Genomic DNA, 22,534 nt, shown 5'->3' with positions numbered 1-22,534 from the left:
TTAAATAATGTATAGTTTTATGCCAAATTTACTGACATGAATTTATAAAATAGTAGTTCAATAATATTTTGAATATAACTCTACAAACATGATAACATGCCCTCTGCCTCCAATCCATAGGAAAATTTGCCTCCATGGGGTTAATCACTACAAAAATTATGCTTTGCCTGAGTAGTAACAATATTATAATAAGTAATTTACATCAGTTCCATATTCCTTGAAGGGATAGTAAATTAATTAGAGAGGAGACTTAGGGAGTAGACATCACAATTTTCATACTGTATAAAATTAAGAACTCAAACTGACATAATATTACATGTTTTAACATTTGATTTATTAACTTTATTTGTGACCATCTTTATTTGAAGATGTTGATACTACTATCATGATATTCTGTAAAAGGGTTGCAAAGTGCAGAAAAGGGTGCTTGTATAGAAAATGTTAAACATAAAAAATATAAAGACAAATTAGATTTAAAGGAAAAATAGTAAAATTTATCAGAAGATGTTAATTCAACAGTGTTTGTAAAATGCAACATAACCCTGAAATTGTCAAGCAAAGTCATTCAGCATAGATGTATATGATATAATGATGAATTTGTTCGATGAAGAAAAAATTCTGAGTGTGAAAAACATATACTTATACTGTGTAAGAAATTTAGCAATAAAATATTTTGTGAAATAAACAACCTAGGCACACACACCTTTTCTTTTCTGATTTCTCTAATGTAGTCATAACTCGGTCATAATACTTGGCTAAATGGAAGTGACCTTCTTCCCATTCAGGCTGAATGGCAACCACATCTCGGTACATTAGAATAAGGGCATTACTCTCCAAGACAGCCGATTCTTCACTATATTTGGCAAGCATTAATGTTGCCTAATAAAGATAACAGAAAGTGGTATTACAATAAATGAACTTAGTTATCTTAAATTATTTCATATGCTCTATATTATTCATGTGGTCCTAAGCAAAATTTATACAGAGATGGAACTACCACAGTATTCAGATTTGAATTTATTCAAAACACCCAATCTACATTATGATTTTATATCTACACACTAATAACCCAAATGGAAGGAGAAGATACCAATAGTTTAGGGTGATGGAATAATATTTTACATTATTTGATCAGACTGAAGCTTCAAATTTTACAGTTGAATAAACTATTAAAACTCTGGAGGATTTAACAGTGTAACAAAGGCAGTATATATTTCACAAAAATATTAGATATTTTGAAATGAGAATGGAAAACTTCAGCTTTCTTAAATCATAACTTACCATTAGAAAAGTTAAAATGAAGCACTTATTATGTATTTTTGCTTTTGTTAAAATACCCAAAAAAGAAATACCATTGTTAACTCTCTCAACATGGGCTTGGTTGACTTGACTGACCACAAGACCTCTTTGCACTCATTTCTACTCTTTTATATTTAATACTTCTAACTTTCAATACAGTGTATCTGTCCTCACAAAATTTGGCATACTTTCAGTTAACATTCCAAGTCATTCACATACAAAAATCATATCTTTAGTGAAGAATTAAAAAAAATACAATGGAGATTTTTCACGAATTTATTGAGCATTTACTTTGAATAGTCCACAGGCAAAGTAATTTTCATATTAAAATAAAAAAATACTTTTGTCACCTCAAGAATCTCAAATTTCCTTTGTGTAGTCCCTATAATCTCCTAAGTAATACATTTCAAACAATTTTGTTCCAGTAAAGTTTATAGTTCATGTTATTTTCTTTACCCTATCTCAAAAATAAAATCAGTCAATTTTAGATACCTTGTAAGCACCAGAAAAAAACAACCAAAAAAGTACCCATCTTTTCTTTCTAGAATGACTTAAATTGTAACATAAACCTACATTCTTTTATCCCAAGTAGTTTTAAGCTCATAGCAGAATAAACCTACTTATAACTAAACCACTAACCCACCATTATGAGATGTTAATCACCTGGGAAACATGCAGTTCACATTACATTAATGAATTACATTACTTGTGAGTTGCTTGCTCATAAAAAAAATATTACTTAATTTGTCTGAACTAAACTACACTAAAAGGATACTTATTTTTACACTTTAGTTACTTTTATAAATAAACATAAAAATAAACATGAAAAATAAAATGCTTAATCATTTTCATTTTTTCTTGCTATTGACTATTAAAGAGACTTCATCCTAATTATGCTAGACTCCTAATAGTAATGCATTTAATAATTTGTATTTAATTAAATAATGCACCAAACAATATAGATTTCTCAAAATTTTCCCTGGCTTTCCGGCTATGTGACAAAAGTCGTTACAAATTCATTCAACGTAGTTGTTAACTTTCTTGTAAGAACGACGTTTGTACTCGAAAGTGACATCAACATTTCAGAACATTGTACAATATGCCATTTGATACATAAAAACCTTGACTTTCTATTGATCATAGGTAACATATCATTAAATATAGAGAGAACAACTGATGAATTATGAAAGGCATGATGTGACAGGAAGGGTCTGATTTTCTCTTTGATAGCTCTGTAACCAAACAGAATTGAAGGCTATAAAAAAATCTGGTTTGTCTGAGTCATGATGAGTTTATAGAGAGAAATTTACTTTGAATTTTTTACTTTTCTGAATAGTGGTTGATAAAATATGAAAGATGACATGCTAGAAGAAAAGGTGTCAGAACAGAAGAAATACATGATTTTAAATATTGTAGAATTTAAAACTTATACACTATTAAAATATGGATTATTAGCTATGCTATTGTAATTAGTATAACACAAACACGAAGTAGTTTAATAAACTTCTGAATGTAAGACACTTAAACTTTGTATCTTATACATTAAAGAATAACACACAATATTAAAATAGATAAACAATCAATCACATTTTAAATTCAGGCCAACCTACAGCCTATAAAATGTTGACTCTATTTGGTTGGGGCCAATTGAAAGTGTGAGAGTTGGCAGGCCATAACATTTCTTTCTATAAAATAAGCAAAAAAGAGTCCTTTATATTTTCTACCAACTATAAAACTAATCAAATTTCTATTAAATTGTGATATAGAAACTCTTAAATTTAATAACAGATGAAAAATAATTCATCAGATAAAAAACAAAAACTATCAAATTTAAGCACTATAATTTCATGTCATGAGCTGTATAGTGAGTTGGTGAACCAAATCTGACCTGCAGGCCACATGTTGTATACCTCTGTTCTACATGTTTAATATTTTCTACATTATCATCAGCAAAAAGTATCTAAGTAATGTAACATAAGTGTTAAAACTTCTGTATAAGTAGCATCCATTATTACCTTGGCACAAGCAGCAGCCTCTTTCTGTTTTTTGAGATGGGTTATTCTTGAACTGAGAAACATCTGGAAAATGTTCCTGAATTCCTTTCTGAAGAATATTGATAGCTTGTTCCTGTTCATTCTGTATAACAAGTCACAAAATAAGCATACAGGTACCAGAGTACTAGCTGGCTATTAAAATTTTAGAAACATGACAAGTTTGCATATCATATAACTGATATCAATATCTACTGAAAACTTAAAAACATTTAAAACCTCAATTTTTATATACATATCAATTTTGACATAATTTTAAAATAATATTGATTTACTACTGATTCACATGTATGTTTCTACAAATATCTTGTACAACATCCATTTTGAAGATTCTTTACTTGATAACACTGTGTTATCAACCCTTCTGTTTCATTAAATTTTAATATCACCAGAGGAAGGGTGTTCAGGCTATTTATCATTTTTTGTGGTATAAATTTTTATTCTCCATTTTTCTTTAATACTAGACCACAGTAAGATGTAACAGGGTCATTCAGTACAGTGGTTACAAATCTACATTATCACGAATAAAATACAGTATTAGGCCTAGATGAGTAATAACAAAATATTATACAGATAGATCAAAGACTAGATTATCCCAAGTACAGTTCAAGAAAAGAACTAGTTGAATAACAGGATTATTCTATACAGAGATCTTAGTTTACACTATCACAAGTACAGTTCAACATTAGGCACAGTTGAATGGAAACAGGATCATTTAATACAGTGATCTAAGACTATATTATCACAAGTACAATTTAATATTAGGTTAAGAAAAGTGACACATGATCATTCAATTTGAGGTGTTATAGTTTAAAAGTCAGATATAACTTTTCAATCAGTAGGGGAAAAAATATATAGAAAGCTAGTACATCAGAAATATATGATAATATTTTAAAATGTAAGATTTTTCACAGAAAACTTACTGTTCATTATTTTAACCCAAACCACATAACATTAAATACTCAAAACAAATCAAACTCACTTTAAACTATAAATCTTACAATTCAAGAGAGCAACACTCATTTGGAAATTGTTAACTTTCATGTAATCTAAAACCTACAGTGTTGAATTTGTTCACAAGTAAAAGTAAGTTGAAGTTAATACCTACATCAATGTGCCCTCTATCTTATATTGATAGTGTTCATAAACACCTCCGCACAATACTGACATTTTTCGAGATAGACCCAATCCACAGTCCCTCCCTCAGACATGAATGTCTGCATAGACTGTGGACATACTAAAAGAAATATATAATACTAACAACATAGTGAGGAACTGCACCACAGCCACAACAGGCATGTTACACACTCAGAAACTAAACTGTGCAGTGGATGTGGAACTTGAAATGATATGTTATAATCACTGGCCAAGCCCCAACCACATATCCAAGGTATCACTGTTCAGGGTTGGAATCACAGGATCATGGTTCCTAAATCCCATGTTGGTGGATAAGGCATTTGGATCATAATATATATATGTGTGTGTGAGACAGGATGGATCCAAACCCATAGCTACAGAGTGATGCATCTGGAATCATAAGAAGTAAATAAATAACACCAATGTGGACAAGCCCTTTCCTCAAACTGAAGAAGTCCAAAAGCAAAACCACAGATTTGGAATAACATGACACTGCATGCAATATTTAACCTGAGGAAACAGAACTTATCCAACCTGAAATTACAGACACTCATCCTCTCTCCCTAGCCAAGTGGGCAGCATAAATTCCATTTGTCCCTGGAATTACTGGAAAGATATGGAACAAACTGTGATGAACCAAAAACACAGAATGGGACTACTCTGCATCCACAATTATGAAGTGACAATGAACAATGTACTGAACCAACATTAATCAAGAAGAAAGACCACACCAAACCCAACTGGATAGCTGAGTGTCGAAACTGAACTACTCTTACGAGTAAGCTCCTGTTTAAGCTGGTGCTGCTCCTACCAAAATCTGGAAAAAAAAAACAACACTCAAAATCCTGAGTAGAAAGGTTTCTAACTGGGGGCAGGGGTAGTGCACATTAGAGAAGTCCTAAAAAACAATGCTCTAGAATCAGCAAAGTAAGTGAACCAAATTTCCTAAATTTCTAAAAGCAAACTGACCCTGATTTATTCAATCCACTGATGCAGAGATGGGGAAGAACCCCTTATGCTTTATTCATTATATTTTCTGAGTGGTAATCCAGCATAGTAGAGTAATACCACTCAGTCTGTCTCTGTGTGGTTGTATGTGACACCACATTTCCACAGAACCTGTAACAACCTAGATAAAGTATACTGTGTCAGTAGTTGCTAGAGTGAATTTGGTTTGATAAAAGCACACTTGATTGGGCAACACTCACCAAAAAGTAGAATTTTGAAATTAAAAAAAAAGAGAGAAGATTAGTGATGCAAATACTCACCTTTCAGTATAACCTAGCAGATGAGGTTAACATAGATGTAGGGGTAGTAAAAAAACCCTCAAAGAAAGATAATGCCAGATTATGTAAATAATGTGAGATAAAAGTATTGGGGAAGGTTCACACACAAGCTCAGAATGTCCTCCAGTGAGCAATTCAACTGGGCCACGATGAACATAGAAATGTGATGAATCTGATAAGTTGAGACTTGTAGAATTTTCCTTGCCTTCAGAGAGAGCCCATAAAAATCAATATGGATCAATTCTACCCCTCATCCCATTGAGGTAACCAGAGGTAAGCCCTGGGAAACTAAAGAGACACAATAAATAAAAAGCCATTGTCCAGCACCACTAAAACCTTTAGTTTAGGCAACCTAACACCTCAAGGCCTTCATTAGACATAAGAAACAATGGGGACCCATCATTTATATGTGTGAAAATAAAGAGGTCAGATGAATCAGTGAAAAGTATTTATCCCTTTCCCTGGCTGCCAGTGGTAAGGTAAGACATAAGAAACAAGGACCTATCTGGGTACAGAAAACATGGGTAGAATGAAAAAAGTGTCCTCTGTAAGTGTAATGCAAATAACTCTGACTGGTGATGTCCACAGGCCAGAAGCAACATAAAATAAACCCTAAGGGAAAAGTGGTACATGGTATATGAGATAAGGGTTGATTAGGCCAATCTCGTGCAATCAACAGAATACGACAAGAGATTGAAGAAATCATTGCTAGGAAGCTGGGTAACAGATTAATCAGTGGGTAGGTGTATAAGCACAATCCAGTCCAGTTATGACTGAATAGAACTATTGTCAATGCCTAAGGGTGGGTTACTAGAGACCAAAAGGCTGGTAGTTGAGTGTTCCAAAGAAAATGAGAAGTTTTAGCTCTGATAATAAATTCTATCTTTTTTGCTTTAGAGAAATAGTATCTGACTGTGCTGTGATGCTGCTACTAGTAGCAAGATGTCCATGTAATGGTGTGTGCACAGGCCCAGGGTATGGGGTTAATTAAAAAAGATTTGTAAACTTTAATAGTCAATAGCAAGAAAAAAATGAAAATTGTTAATCATTTTATTTTTATGTATATTTATAAAAGTAACTAAAGTGTAAAAATAAGTATCCTTTTAGTTTAGTTTAGGCAAAATAAGTAATAATAATATTTTTTCATGAGCAAGCAACTCACGAGTAAATTTAATTTATTAATGTAACGTGAGCTGCATGTTTCCCAGGTGATTAACATCTTATAATGGTGGGATAATGGTTTAGTTATAAGTATATTTATTCTGCTATGAGCTTAAAACTTCTTGGGATTAAAGAATGTAGGTTTATGTTACAATTTGAAGTCATTCTGGAAAGAAAAGATGGGTGCTTTTTTGGTTGTTTTTTTCTGGTGCTTACGAGATAGCTAATATTGACTGATTCCATTTTGAGATAGGGTAAAGAAAATAACATGAACTATAAACTGTAAACATATGGAACCAGTGTGAGTTTAAAGGGCAGAGAGATGACCTGCAGCACCAAACCCTTGTGCACAAAACATAGATAGTAGCAGGATGACTTCACCATGGAAATGTGTAGATAGGCATTAGCAACATTAAACATGGTCAACAACATTCCCAACAAAAAAACACCAATATAGAATGAGGAATGACTCCACCGTGAACTGTGGAAGATTTAGGAATTGATTTAAATGAAAAGACTGATGACAATATGGGCACAACAAATATACAGAAATAAACCTTAGTAAGAACTGAAACAACTCTCTCAATCACTCCAATGACCAACACATCTCTGATAACCATGGATGGAATGAAGTTAAAACATTTGAGGACTTGCAGGAAGTGAAATACTATAAGATGATGAAAAATGGTAGTGGATATGAGAAATGAATGATCAATTCTGATGCAAGGGCCTGTAGTACCCATGGATCTGTGGTAAAGGTTTTCTACATGTACAAAAATTAATGTAGATGAGTCCCCACAGGACACAAAGGAATACAGTAGTCATTTACACTGCTGGCAATACTCCAATCAATTGAACATGGAACCCTGTAGATAAGGGCATAAAATATTGTAAGTAATGATGAAACAAGGGGTTGTTGTTAGGGTCAGGACAACATTGGAACTAGACCTCCTGTAAGAGCTGAGGAAAGTCAAGCAACCAACAACTAAGACGAATGCAGATGGGTGACATAAGCCCTTGAATATGAAGGGTCTGGAATGCCTGCAAAAATCAAGAGTTTGAGAAAAAGGACTCATATAACACACGGAGGTTGTCAGTAAGTAGACAAATGCCCTCTAATATGTTTCAATGAAATACCAGCCAAGAAATTCAGGAAAGTGTTGAAGTCGACAACTGAAATGAGGAGAAAAAAAAGTGTCCATACAGTAAATATTACAGTGTTAGTTAAGGTCAAACAAATCCTACAAAACTGTGATATATTCAGATTAAGCATAAACTTCTTTATGGAACTTCACATTTTCAGGAGCTGATCTATTCTCTGAGAGTCTAAACGTGTATCTACCTCATGATAATGAGTTAAACATGCTGTTCTGACAAACATGGCAGACAAGACATAGCTGTCCCTTTACAAAACTGAGCAATAAACATCTCTTATATGAGCCTCAGTATCAGGGAATGGAGGGAGGACTAAGTACTCACCAAACTGAGCAGTAAACATCTCTATATGAGCCTCAGTATTAGGGAATGGAGGGAGGACTAAGTACTCACCTTCAGACCTTTCCACCCCAAGGAAAACCCACCAAGTAATGACAAAAACATGACACACTGAATGAACTAAGTAAAGAAAAGAAGTTGGTAAAAGGTGATCAAAATTAGCCTCATTAGAAGCAAACAGATGAAAGGAAGGCACAAGAAAAAGCAAATCTAAATTCTCTCCAGAATGTCCAGGATCACCTAAAAGTTCAGCATCACAGTCCCCTGGAGACCACCACATCAAACCTATGTTTCCACCTTACTACAGATAAGGTCATGGACAGCCTCAACTAAGAGCGACTCCTTTCCCAATTTGGGAGCAATGTTATATATCAGAGGTGAGATAGGAGAGGCCTAATTTGTTTCCATGCTGGATACATTAATTCATGAATTCAAGCTGTAAACGTACATACCAAACAATTTTTTTTTTTACTTCACGAAAGTCAAATATATAACCTGAAAAATGCATAAAATATCTTCAACAACTGTACTACATGCACCTGTTACAAAATGCTTATATACAGTTTTAAAACAGAGATCACATTGATGTAGGTGAAAAGTGTGATGAGACAGATTTAAAGGTGAAATAAAACACTGGAGCAAGGGAGAAAAAATCAGACCTATACTTAGATGGACAAAGGAAAAGAAACCATAGCAGCTGAATAATAACTGTAAGGTAAGAAGATATAAATATATTTTGGAAATTTTATTTTTGATGTAATGCAACTCACATTTGAACTAATTGTTTCTTTTTTAAGAGGTATAAGATACTAATACTGCACTGATGTGGTTCTAATTTGAGATAACAATCATATGCATAAATAAAATTTATTTATTTACTATTAGTTCAAAAAATGCAAGTTGACAGAAAACTGTTATAACTAAACACTAAAATTTGCCAGTAAAGTGCCAAAATAAATAGACTGCTGTAACATTTTGTTAATTACAAATTCATCATTATAATCTTCACAAAACTCAGATTCAAAGTAAATATTACAGTTTAGAAATACCAAATGTTATGGTGTTTGATGAGAAAACATTTTTTACTGCCTCAAATATAAAAATTTTTCACTTCCAAGGTTAAATTCTTAATGCTTTTAAGTTCCAGAATCTTGTACTCCAAATGTATACATTTAGAACATACAATGTTCATAATTTAACAGTTTCAAAGTTTAAAAAAGTGACATTTATAAATTAATAATTTTCAAATTTACTACATTATAACATAATAGTTCAAAATTTTAAATCACAGCAAAATCCTGGAGCTTCCAATTTCACAATTTTGGCATTTCAAAATATTAAAAGAGGTACTTTAAATAATTTCATCAAAAGTTTTACAAACTAAGAACAGTATCTGCTTTAATAATTACAAAAAATATTACCACTGAGATTTATATTTACTTTATTCCAGTGCCACTTAGACTTTTCCACAAATGTCTCAGGTATGTTTAATACTGAAGCTTCTAGCAGACAACTATAAGCCCTCTGTTGATGACCACTTCTAAAAAACACAGGTTGAAAATACTATTCTGAAAATTAATGGACATGATTCATTGTACAGTTAATGGGTTCTAATCATAATGTATGCAATATAATAGTGCAATTAATTATTACATAATTAATATAATTATGCAATTAATTATTACACAGATACTTCTTAGTTTTTAATAACAGTTAAATCTAATGATATAATTTAATTACAACTCATTCTTAAATAAATTCTTCACTTAGTGTATGGTACTAATTCTACAGTTATCAGATGAATTACTATCAAATATAATATTTATGCTAATGATTCAAATCTAGTACCAGTTCTGGACTTTAGCAGTGAACTTGAATACAAGCTATTAATATGCACAAGATTAGTTGATGAACACATGAAAGCTTCAAGCATGTCAAGAACTTGAAGTGGCTATAAAAATACACGAGTTAAAACAAAGAGCATTTATTATCATAAAAAAAACAAACCTAGATACAGCACTTACAGATTCCTGTGCTAACAAACTTCCAAAACAAGCACTGAGAAACTAATGTCCCCATAAATTAAATCAATTATAGAAAGCATGGTGTCCTGAGACTCGTTGTTGAATGTTTATGCAAAGCTACACAAGAGCCATCTGCACTAGCCTTCTCTAATTTTGAGTGATGAATTATATAGAAAGCAATTAGTCAATACCATCCACCACTAACCTTTGTCAGACTGAATAGTGGGACAGACTGTCACAATATATAATGTTCCCACAGCTGAGAGGGCAAACATGTTCAGTAATGAGGTTCAATCCTGTAATCTGTAGATTACGAGCTGAAAAGCCTAATTATCAAGTTTCAGATGTAATTTCTACATGACAGTTGCATGAAAGAGCCTTCTGTAATGGAGACTGTGCTGTCAGAATATTGTCAAGATGTACAATCGTAAGACAGAACACAACTATGTGGCAACATGAGCTGCAGCACTCCAACAAAATCATTGACTCATTCTCTGTGTTTGAATATTTTTAATAGGGGTATACAAGTTTAGATTGATTGATATCCTAGGTAGATTATGTATGATATCAGTAGTAACCAGATGTATACATTTATTTGTATTACCTTTTGTTATATGGGGTTCAAGTCCTATTATTTTAGCATTACTCTAAGAAGAAAACTATATGTCAGAGATTTCTCTAAAAACACATATACAGGATATGTACACAATATTAAGTCAGAAAAGCATTTAGAAGCCAAAACAACTGTAATTAATTTGCATCAAATCACCTAACAGAGAGAGATCATATACAGCATCTTCTGTGGATTCCAATATGCTGTAGAAACATCAAGACTAAAAAACACTAGAATTCAGAAATATAAGAGATACACAGTAACTGGTAAAAGTAATCTATTATAAAAGCCCACCATGCCACAGAATAATTCCACCTTAAAGTTCAGAAAACTGCTAGTGGGGTAATTGTCAAATTATCAATACAATATCATTTTCATATTCAAACCCAGTTCTGCACAAGAACCATATCAATCCACACACACAAAATGTTATCCTCATCACCTCTTATGCCAGACTTACAGTCCCCTGAAACATGTATGTTGTATTTATTCACTTATGTACAGAAAATGTGAGATAGAAGAACATAATCAAATATCTATCAGATCAACTGAAACAAGCTTTAGTTTCATTACATCCATCAGTAGGCCTCCATATTTCTGTAAAGTTTGAGGTCTGTACCCTCACGATTTTGGACATTTTGCTACTCTGGTATCAAGCTAATCCCTAAAAATTAAGCTACTTCATAAATAATCTATTCTAGACAAAGTTCAATGGTTCTTACAATATTCTGAGTAATGGCACACATTTAAATCTCCATTATCATACTGTTGACAAAAGAGAAATAAAAGCAATGCCAGATGGTAAACAAAATTATTTTTGAAACAGTATGATTTGGTTTGTAATGTCCTCTTTTGTTTGATCATTCCTGTATAAAACTTATGGACCTTATCTATGAAGATAGAATCATTTTAAATATGAAGTTTTCTTTCAAAACTTATAACTGGGTTACAAATAATACATGTCTTTTAACTTGACATAATTTTAGGCTAAAGTGACAATGCATAATTAAAATATATATGTAAAAACGGCTGGTATGGGCAGAGAAAAACTCTATGTAGCAGGTTTTCTCACCATCATGGATCATAAATTATTTCTTTAACATTTTACTATGTGACACTAACAACAGAATCAAAAAGTCAGATTTTGATGAGAAATACTCCCCCAACTTAACTCAGTAAACTGGATTACGAATTTGTTTTTTTTAAAACTGCATTTAGTTTAAATTTTCATCAGAAGCTTACAACCAAGGTGTGCTACTTGTATAAATTGTGAGACTAATATATAACTTTACTGTGATTATAAATTAAAATATTTTAATAAACATTAATGATTCTGTTAATGTGAACAAAGTGTTAGAAGAAAATGATACCCCATAAACACATTATATAATATTCTCTCTGTGAGAATGTACATAAAAGCTCAATAATGTCTTACAAAGAATTAGAAATGAGTAATAACTTCTACATGCATGCACTGACAGGTTTAGGAACTTATCAATGTGATATCTTCAGTATTAGTGGTGCAGGAAGGAGAGAAATAGGTGGAGTGCTTGACTAGACACGCAAAATGTACAACGAGGAATTTAAAGTATAAGAAGCTGCTAAAAGTGTTTCCCCCTGCTGTCAAAGTCAGCTAAGTCTGTAAAGATTTAGGGCATGTCCTCACCAGAAAATTGATATAATAATTTACAGTTGCTATGCATGTAAAATATGTAAAAGTGGGGATGTTACAACACCTCCAGGTCTGATGCCTCTGAAATACTCCATACACATTTCAGAGAAATGTATGTTACTATATGATATTAATGAAAGAATAGATCAGATTAATAATTGACTGAAAAGTTAAAGGAACAGTACAGATGAGGTGATTACAAGAATTTATTTGCAGTGTAATAAAACCTACTTTCTGGCAAGTTTTGCACTTTGTAACCAGCAAGTTACGATTTCGTAATCAATCTTTTTGGTCTGCTCAGGAATGTGGTTCTTGGCTATTGTAAGGAGAACCCGGTACAGATTAAGAAGAGGTTCCTGATAATGAAGTGAGGACTGTAAAACAAAGAAGTAAAAAAAAAAACACTCATGAATACAAAATATTATTTCTAATTCAAGATCTCCTCTACTAGGTACTGTTTAAAGGGAAGTTAAATACAATTAACAAACATTTATAATCATAAAATATAATTCATCTAAATTTTAGCCTTTAAAATAAAGAATTAAGTAAAAATAGACAAATATTATATGAAAACCAATGAAACAGTTGTTATAATTAAAATGGTATATCTTTAAGTTTGGGTCATGGTATTTCAGTAAATTTCATTTCTATATTACTTTTAATTATTTCTAGAGAGACAAACAGAACTATAAGTGCCTGTTCAAGGTTAGATTAATAAAATTTTAATCTTTGTTTTAATGTAGACTTTGATTATTAGTATACTAATTATTTTAAAACGTTTGTGTATATGATCATTAAATGATTCTTTATTATTTATATTGTATAATCTGCTTTAAACAATTTATGTTTTTAAACTCAGAAATGTGTTCTCGTACCTAAAAAATGTACAATATCAAAGATATAAATGTTGAAGTTCTTATCATTAGAGTAGTTGCTCCCGATATATAATGAGACACTTTTTTTTAAAACAAGAATGATAAGTGCTTTCTATTTTTCTCTTCACATCTCATTTGGTATCTTTAAAGCTTTAAAGAAATAATCAGTAATGTATACAAACTATAAGTTAAATTATCAATATCATTAGATAAAAAAATCATTCCTAGCTTTTGAGACTGCAGTTTTATATATTCTATTTGCAATAAAAGTAAAACCTGAAACACATACTTGAACCAATTTTCTTCTTCCTCTCCACTCTTCTAAGAGTGGAGTTCAATCTACTGACTGAGGAGTAGCTTCCTTGAAATGAAGGGCAGAGACCTGTAAAAACTTAGACTGCTTTCTCCATATCTGTCAACATGTGTAGTCTAGAAGAAAAAACAAACACATACTCCCTAAAATCTTAACAAACTACATTTCAGTGTCTGACGAATACAGAAAAACTAGTATATATATATATATAAAAAAGTAAACAAAAGAAAAACACAACTGAGATAGAGAATCATGTTAAATATCTTTCTAAACCATTTAAACATTTTTTAGCATGAAAAGAAAACACAGCTGAAAGCAGCATAATAAAAAACATACTTCTAATTCACTGTTACTAAGATAAAAGAATAATATCTGATGATATGATGATACCCCAAATATAATGTAACATTTCCATGCAACTAGACATGGAAACAATTACATGGATGGCTGGTTGATTTGGTGTTCTAGCAACCAGGCTATGTGCACCAAACATCTGGTTAAAAGTTAAAAGTAAAGTAAAATTATTAAAATTCATTAAAGGAAATTAAAATAAAAGCAAAACAAAGTTACATTTTGAATTAAAAACACAAATAGCATTAAATCCAACTTTTACATCTAGTCTACAGCAGTAAGAAAAAAAAACTACAGTAATACAAGTTGTGAAGGACTTTTACAGCATAATTATAATTATCATAACTTGCCAGAATGACCAACAGGTAGTTAAAAAGTAGCATCAGTCACCTGAAGTTGGTCTTTCCATTCCTGGTTTCAAGTTATTGGATGTTATGGCCATTTTCTAATTTTAGATCGAACTAGATGTACTTTGATTCTTAAAAGTGAATCACATCAAAAAATGTCAAATATATAAAGTAAAAAAAAAACAAACTTAAATAGCATTAAAAAGATTAATAGACTTTAAACAACTAAAAACATTTCAAAGGTGGACAATGTCACCATTGCCAATAACAATGTCTAACAAATAAACCTTGGGACAAAACATGTTTAAAATGGTGCCATAATTAAGTCGTAATGACACCGAAACAGTAAAATGTGGCTTAATGTAACAGACAATACATTGGTTCATCAGTCCCAGATAAAAGAAAACGATGAATTAAAAAACTGTGACCAATGTGTAGTCTAGTTAGGACATTTTCCTCTTTCCATTTTTGGTCCTTAAGAAAGCAAGATAGCCAAAGTCCAATAGCACGTTTTATTTAGAAAAGCTTGTTTTCACGTTGCTCACCCAAGTCGACTGCTAACTGGCATGAAGCTGAGCCTTGAATACAGGACCATAGTCCACGTATGGAACAGAAACAGCAGTGATAGAGCCAGAGCAGACAGATTTATCTGCAGTGTCACCAAGCTCGTTCCTGCAAATACCAATGTGGCCCAGTATCTAGAAACACTGGACAGAAGTAGATGTTAAAGAGAAATGGGCCAGTCGATTTTGAATATCAGTAAGAACTAAGATGAAACAATTCAAGGACCAGTAGAGAACTAAGCGAGTCAGTATAAATAGTACAATTTGAGTACTGCTTAGCTTCTGTGTGATACAGGACAAGAGAAATGACATACAGTTCAGCAGTGAACACAGAAACTGTAGAGAGGATTCTGTGCACAACCACCAAACCATGGCTGAGCCCACAGAGTCACCTGATTTTGAACCATCTGGAATGGAAGGGTGGTTTGAAAGATGTTCTGCAAATAACATACAGTATTTCCAATCAGGAGTGTCTGCTTTTCTCAGATGACTTAAAGAAAGGTTACATCTTGGGACTGTAATAAGCCATGGTAGGATGAGCTGACCAGTGGATACAGCAAATGTTATCCAAGGATAGACCCAATTCATCCAACTGTACTTGGATACAAAGGCCAAAAGGAGCAATGGCTGACTGTCTGTTTTACAAAAGCATGGCCCACTGAGGAAGGAAAACATAATCCCAGGTGGAATGTTATGGTAAGGACTGAAGTTTTGAAGAATACAGTAAAGACAGTTGCAAACGGCAGAGGTGCAAAGAAGGTTCATGAGATTCTATGTATAAGCTATGAACAGGGAAGTGCTGAAAGCCCTGGTGCAGAGCTGAAGTCCCTGATGATGATCTTGAAGGCCAAGGTGCTGGCAGAGCCATAGACCAGTGATCCATACTCCAGTTTTGAACAAGTAATAGCCTGATATATCTTTAGCAAAGAACATTGATCCACTTCCCAAGATGTGAAAGAGTGGACATGGAGGATGTTCAGTGCTCTTGTACATTTGACCTGTAGCTGTTTGATGTGTGGTATGAAGCTTAGCTTACAGTCAAAGATAAGCCCAAAGAACTTTGTTTCAGGGACCACAGTAAGCACAACTTCACCAATATTGAGTTCAGGATCAGGGTGAATACCCCATTGGTGGCAAAAGTGCATACAAACAGTTTTAGAGAGAGAGAATTAAAACTGTTTGCAGTGATTCACTTCAGAAAACAATTGAGGGCAGTTTGTAGCTGTCGCTCAATATACTGCATGTTTGATGATTGACATGAAATGTGAAAGTCATTGACAAAGAGACCGTATGCAACAGTAAGAGGGAGTAGTTCAGTGATGGCATTAATCTTTATACTGAAAAATGTGTCACTCAAAACACAGCCCTGAAGAACTCCAAGTTCCTGTAGATAAAAACTGGAATGTGTTGAACCCACATGAACTTGGAATCACCTGTCCATTAAAAATTTTTTAATAAACATGGGTAAATGGCTAAGTAACCCATATATATGGAGGTCTAGCGAAATGCCATACCTCCATGTTGTGTCACAAGCCTTCTCAATATCAAAGAATATTGATACAAGATTTTGTCATTTGAGAAAAGCTTCTCTGATTAATGTTTCAGGTCGAATCAAGTGGTCCATGGTGGAGCACTGTCGTTAGAACACACACTGGGTGGGCGAAAGGAGGTTATTGTCTTCAAGGAACCAAACAAGACGAGCTTTAACTATCCTCTCTAAGGTGTTACAGAGACATTTCATCAAAGCAATTGGATGGTAGTTTGAAGGAATCTTCGGATCCTTCCCAGGCTTAGAGAAAGATAGGAATATAGCTCAGTGCCAGGCATCAGGAAAACATTCTCCTGCCACATCTGGTTGAAAACAATCAGAAAAACAGCAAGAGAAGCAGGAGAGAGATAGCACAGCATTTCATAGAGCACATCATCAGGTCCAACCGAATGTACTGACAGACTGATGAAGAGCCAGTGTAAGGGGACGATTATAGTCACAGAGACAATCAGCTCAAAGGAAAGAAGTAATCACTCTGCCCAACTGGTGATATGTTGATTGTGAACTTAATCCAAGAGTCCTTCTGGCTTTGACATATTACCCACCAAGCATGTGCACAGGCCTGTTGGAAAGCGATGCGATTCGAGAATGTGGGATACCTATGAAAAGTATCCCACGTCCATTTTTGAGTCTTCTGTGCCATGTGGCAGGCAAGATTCCACCACAGATGATGATATTGTGGAAAACATGTCAAGGCTTCAGGAATACTTTGAGCAGCTTTCTGTACAATACAGTCAGTTATTGCTGTCACACAGTCGTCTATTGATGGCATACAGATGATGGCAGGATCAAGTTCTGTAAGAACAGTGAAAGAGAGCAAGTTTGCTTGATCCTTTTCCATTGGTGCACATGGGTTGGGTGGCATTGAACACAGCCAGTCTCTCTCAAAATTGTAGAAAAATTATCACTGCTGCATGGGTTATTGTCAACCCTCCACAAAAGTGGGAGAATAGTGAAGGGGAGTAAATGGAGAGATCAAAAGCAGTAAAGAACTGACTAGATGCATGAAAATAAGTATAAGAACCACTATTGAAGAGAGAAAAGTTGTGATCTGAGAGCATACACTCTATGGAGTGACCCTCCCATCAATATCAGCACTTCCTCAGAGGGGATGATTTCCATTAAAGCCCCCAGCATTAAAAAATGGAGATGGCAACTGTTTAATGAGAGCATCAAGGTCTGATTGATCATAGGTCTCTCTAGTCAACAGGTAGAGAGAACAAACAGTGATGGTACGACACAAAGAAACACAAATGGCTACAGCCTCCAAGGGTGTGTTGAGTAACAAAGACAGGGTAAGCACATGCTGATCAACCAACAGTGCTACCCCTCCATGCACTTGTCCATCACACAGCCTGTCATTTCTGTACAAAGAAAACTGCTGAAAGGTGATTGTATCAGCAAGTTTCAGAAAGATTTCCTGTAAGGAAAGACATACAGGATGGTAGAAAGAAATAAGTGTTTTGATGTCACCCAGATTAGAATGTAAACTTCAACAGTTCCATTGTATCAAGGTGGCTACTTTTATTTACGTGTAGGCAAATTGGGTGCAGACCATGTTTTATTTCTTTATTGTCTTTATTCGAGGGAGGTTTACCAACCTCAATGGATCCTACCCTGGGTTGATTGGGCAAGTCTTTGTTGTTAGAAGAGGATTCCAGTGACTTAGGGTGCAAACAAATGATCATTTTGCACCTTGGGAAAGGAGAAGAAAGTGTAACCAAAACCAAAGGAAGCAGATATTGGGGTTTGCTGAAATTAATGTTAGAGACAAAGATGGGTGTTGACATTGATTCATTAACTTTTTTAACCATGGATGTCAGAAGACTTTCTGTTTGTTTTGAGAATGATTCTTTTGGAGGTACAGAGAGATCTGTCTGTACTCCCACTGTAGTAGTGGAATGAAGTGCATCAGCATAAGTCCAACATAAAGTGGTAGATAGCAATTTTCAAGCCTCTCAGTTTTGAATCGTCTTTAAACACTGTACCTTTTATTCCTTCCAACCATTTAGGGCAAGAATAAAAGTAAGATGGGTGAGAGCCATTGCAAGTGATGCAACAAGGGTCTGTTTCATACTCATAGACACCATAATCCTTGCCACTGCAACGAGCACATGTAAAGGAACCAAGACATGATGTCTCCGAAAGTGATCAAATGGCTGACACTGGAACTATCCGAGAGGGTTTGGAATGTATGGCCGTACCTTGCAGTTAAAATAACCTGCCTTGTTGGTAGCAGGTGGATGCTGTGATGTAAATGTTAAAATGAGGACATTGATCGGCATCATAATTCCATCTTTGGGAGTGGAGATACACCTTACTGAAGAAACTCCTTGTGGTGGGAGAAACCAGTGGGAATCTCTGACTCAGGATGTTCTTCAACTCCTTTTATCAACAAAAACTTCTTGTTACGAATTCAAAGTTGAATGAGGCATAACCTCAATAGGTATATTGCCTTGGAATGTAAAAGGAATTCACTGTGCTCGAGATGTGGATATTTCTACCAATATGTCACAAGAGCGAATCCTTCTGACCAACTTTGGAGAGCCAGTGAGACCTTCTGGTCCCTTCTGAATGAAAAAGGGAGACATTTGCCCTAAAGGTTTGTCTGAAAGAAAATGTAGTATAATAAAAGAAGGTACAGAAGTTACAAATGTTAAAGATTGCTGCTCAGAATCTTCAAAATGTGATTGTTTACTCATAAACTGTTTTTCACTATTTTGGTTAACTTTTATTTGGATGGTCCATAATAAAAAAAGAATTTTTCGGTGTCCACTGTCCCCACCCACCATAAAGCCCTATGAGTGGATGCATTACAATGCCAAACAAGAACACTGCAGCAACACCAGGGTTTCATGAGCACTATACCCAAACACCAGCATCAGGTACAATGTCCACAACACCTGCTGAGAACATCCAACACTGGTACTTGGTTAACCCTAGGCCAAGTAAACCAGCCAACTGACCCAAGGGGAGCAACCCAGGGATTGCCCATCTACAGAAATTCAAGGCCACAGTGGTATGTTAAGGTTGGACCCCTCAACCATCAGGATCTTCTCCTCCTCTTCATGGGTCACCATGCACAACACACATGTTGGTGGATCTTTAGATCCCAAAAGAGGTAAACTAAAAGAACAGAACCTCCCCTGGGAGGTCCCCTCACAAATCACAAAAATCCAGAATGAGGGGAACAACTACCTGAAGAAATCCACAATGGTAAATATTATTCATCATGTAATTACACATTAAAACAATTACTTCAAAGATATCCACAATGATGTGCCTTTCTCCTTGTAATTAGACATTAAAACAATTACTTCAAAGATATCCACAATGATATGTACCATTCTCCATGCAATCAAACACTAAAACAATTACTTCAAAGATATCCACAATGATATGTGCCTTTCTCCATGTAATTAGACATTAAAACAATTACTTCAAAGATATCCACAATGATATGTACCATTCTCCATGTAATTAGACATTAAAACAATTACTTCAAAAATATCCACAATGATATGTACCATTCTCCATGTAATTAGACATTAAAACAATTACTTCAAAGATATCCACAATGATATGTACCATTCTCCATGTAATTAGACATTAAAACAATTACTTCAAAGATATCCACAATGATATGTACCATTCTCCATGTAATTAGACATTAAAACAATTACTTCAAAGATATCCACAATGATATGTACCATTCTCCATGTAATTAGACATTAAAACAATTACTTCAAAAATATCCACAATGATATGTACCATTCTCCATGTAATTAGACATTAAAACAATTACTTCAAAGATATCCACAATGATATGTACCATTCTCCATGTAATTAGACACTAAAACAATTACTTCAAGATATCCACAATATGTACCATTCTCCATGTAATTAGACATTAAAACAATTACTTCAAAAATATCCAGTGATATCTTCCATTCTCCATGTAATTATACATTAAAACAATTACTTCAAAGATGTAATTATATATGGTGAACCTGATGATGACCGAAGAAGAAGGTCGAAACGTTGTTCTCTCTTCCATGTAAAATATTTTCTCAACCCAAAGGAGACGTTTTTGCAAAAAATTACTTAAAGATATCCACAATGATATGTACCAATTCTCCATGTAATTAGTAATTAGACACTAAAACAATTACTTCAAAGATATCCACAATGATATGTACCATTCTCCATGTAATTAGACATTAAAACAATTACTTCAAAATATCCACAATAATATGTACCATTATCCATGTAATTAGACATTAAAACAATTACTTCAAAGATATCCACAATGATATGTGCCATTCTCCATGTAATTAGACATTAAAACAATTACTTCAAAGATATCCACAATGATATGTACCATTCTCCATGTAATTAGACATTAAAACAATTACTTCAAAGATATCCACAATGATATGTACCATTCTCCATGTAATTAGACATTAAAACAATTACTTCAAAGATATCCACAATGATATGTACCATTATCCATGTAATTAGACATTAAAACAATTACTTCAAAGATATCCACAATGATATGTACCATTCTCCATGTAATTAGACATTAAAACAATTACTTCAAAGATATCCACAATGATATACCATTCTCCATGTAATTAGACATTAAAACAATTACTTCAAAGATATCCACAATGATATGTACCATTCTCCATGTAATTAGACATTAAAACAATTACTTCAAAGATATCCACAATGATATGTACCATTCTCCATGTAATTAGACATTAAAACAATTACTTCAAACAATATCCACAATCCACAATATGTACCATTCTCCATGTAATTATACATTAAAACAATTACTTCAAAGATATCCACAATGATATGTACCATTCTCCATGTAATTAGACATTAAAACAATTACTTCAAAGATATCCACAATGATATGTACCATTCTCCATGTAATTAGACATTAAAACAATTACTTCAAAGATATCCACAATGATATGTACCATTCTCCATGTAATTAGACATTAAAACAATTACTTCAAAGATATCCACAATGATATGTACCATTCTCCATGTAATTAGACATTAAAACAATTACTTCAAAGATATCCACAATGATATGTACCATTCTCCATGTAATTAGACATTAAAACAATTACTTCAAAGATATCCACAATGATATGTACCATTCTCCATGTAATTAGACATTAAAACAATTACTTCAAAGATATCCACAATGATATGTACCATTCTCCATGTAATTAGACATTAAAACAATTACTTCAAAGATATCCACAATGATATGTACCATTATCCATGTAATTAGACATTAAAACAATTACTTCAAAGATATCCACAATGATATGTACCATTCTCCATGTAATTAGACATTAAAACAATTACTTCAAAGATATCCACAATGATATGTACCATTCTCCATGTAATTAGACATTAAAACAATTACTTCAAAGATATCCACAATGATATGTACCATTCTCCATGTAATTAGACATTAAAACAATTACTTCAAAGATATCCACAATGATATGTACCATTCTCCATGTAATTAGACATTAAAACAATTACTTCAAAGATATCCACAATGATATGTACCATTCTCCATGTAATTAGACATTAAAACAATTACTTCAAAGATATCCACAATGATATGTACCATTCTCCATGTAATTAGACATTAAAACAATTACTTCAAAGATATCCACAATGATATGTACCATTCTCCATGTAATTAGACATTAAAACAATTACTTCAAAGATATATCCACAATGATATGTACCATTCTCCAT

The 22,534-nt window shown here is 33.4% G+C and overlaps 1 protein-coding gene across 7 annotated transcripts in view; it reads right to left on the bottom strand.

Annotated features, from left to right (window-relative positions):
• Positions 1-22,534, bottom strand: part of LOC143242565 (serine/threonine-protein kinase atr-like) — a 100,837-nt gene that overhangs the window by 26,828 nt on the left and 51,475 nt on the right. For 2 of the 7 annotated variants that reach the window (XR_013022930.1, XR_013022933.1), the window contains 4 exons: positions 13,902-14,041; positions 12,969-13,111; positions 9,850-9,996; positions 3,350-3,435 (listed from right to left, as the gene is read on the bottom strand). The exons of 3 other annotated variants lie outside the window; for them this stretch is intronic. The gene's annotated coding sequence lies outside the window, so the exon portion shown is untranslated. Of the gene's footprint in view, positions 1-3,349; positions 3,436-9,849; positions 9,997-12,968; positions 13,112-13,901; positions 14,042-22,534 lie in introns of those variants that run through there. 2 more of the 7 variants (XR_013022932.1, XR_013022931.1) reach the window with 2 other exon arrangements.

This window comes from Tachypleus tridentatus, unplaced genomic scaffold (assembly GCF_004210375.1).
Source record: "Tachypleus tridentatus isolate NWPU-2018 unplaced genomic scaffold, ASM421037v1 Hic_cluster_2, whole genome shotgun sequence".
In the NCBI taxonomy this organism is placed as follows: domain Eukaryota; kingdom Metazoa; phylum Arthropoda; class Merostomata; order Xiphosura; family Limulidae; genus Tachypleus; species Tachypleus tridentatus.
This window is presented reverse-complemented; position numbering and strand designations above follow the sequence as displayed.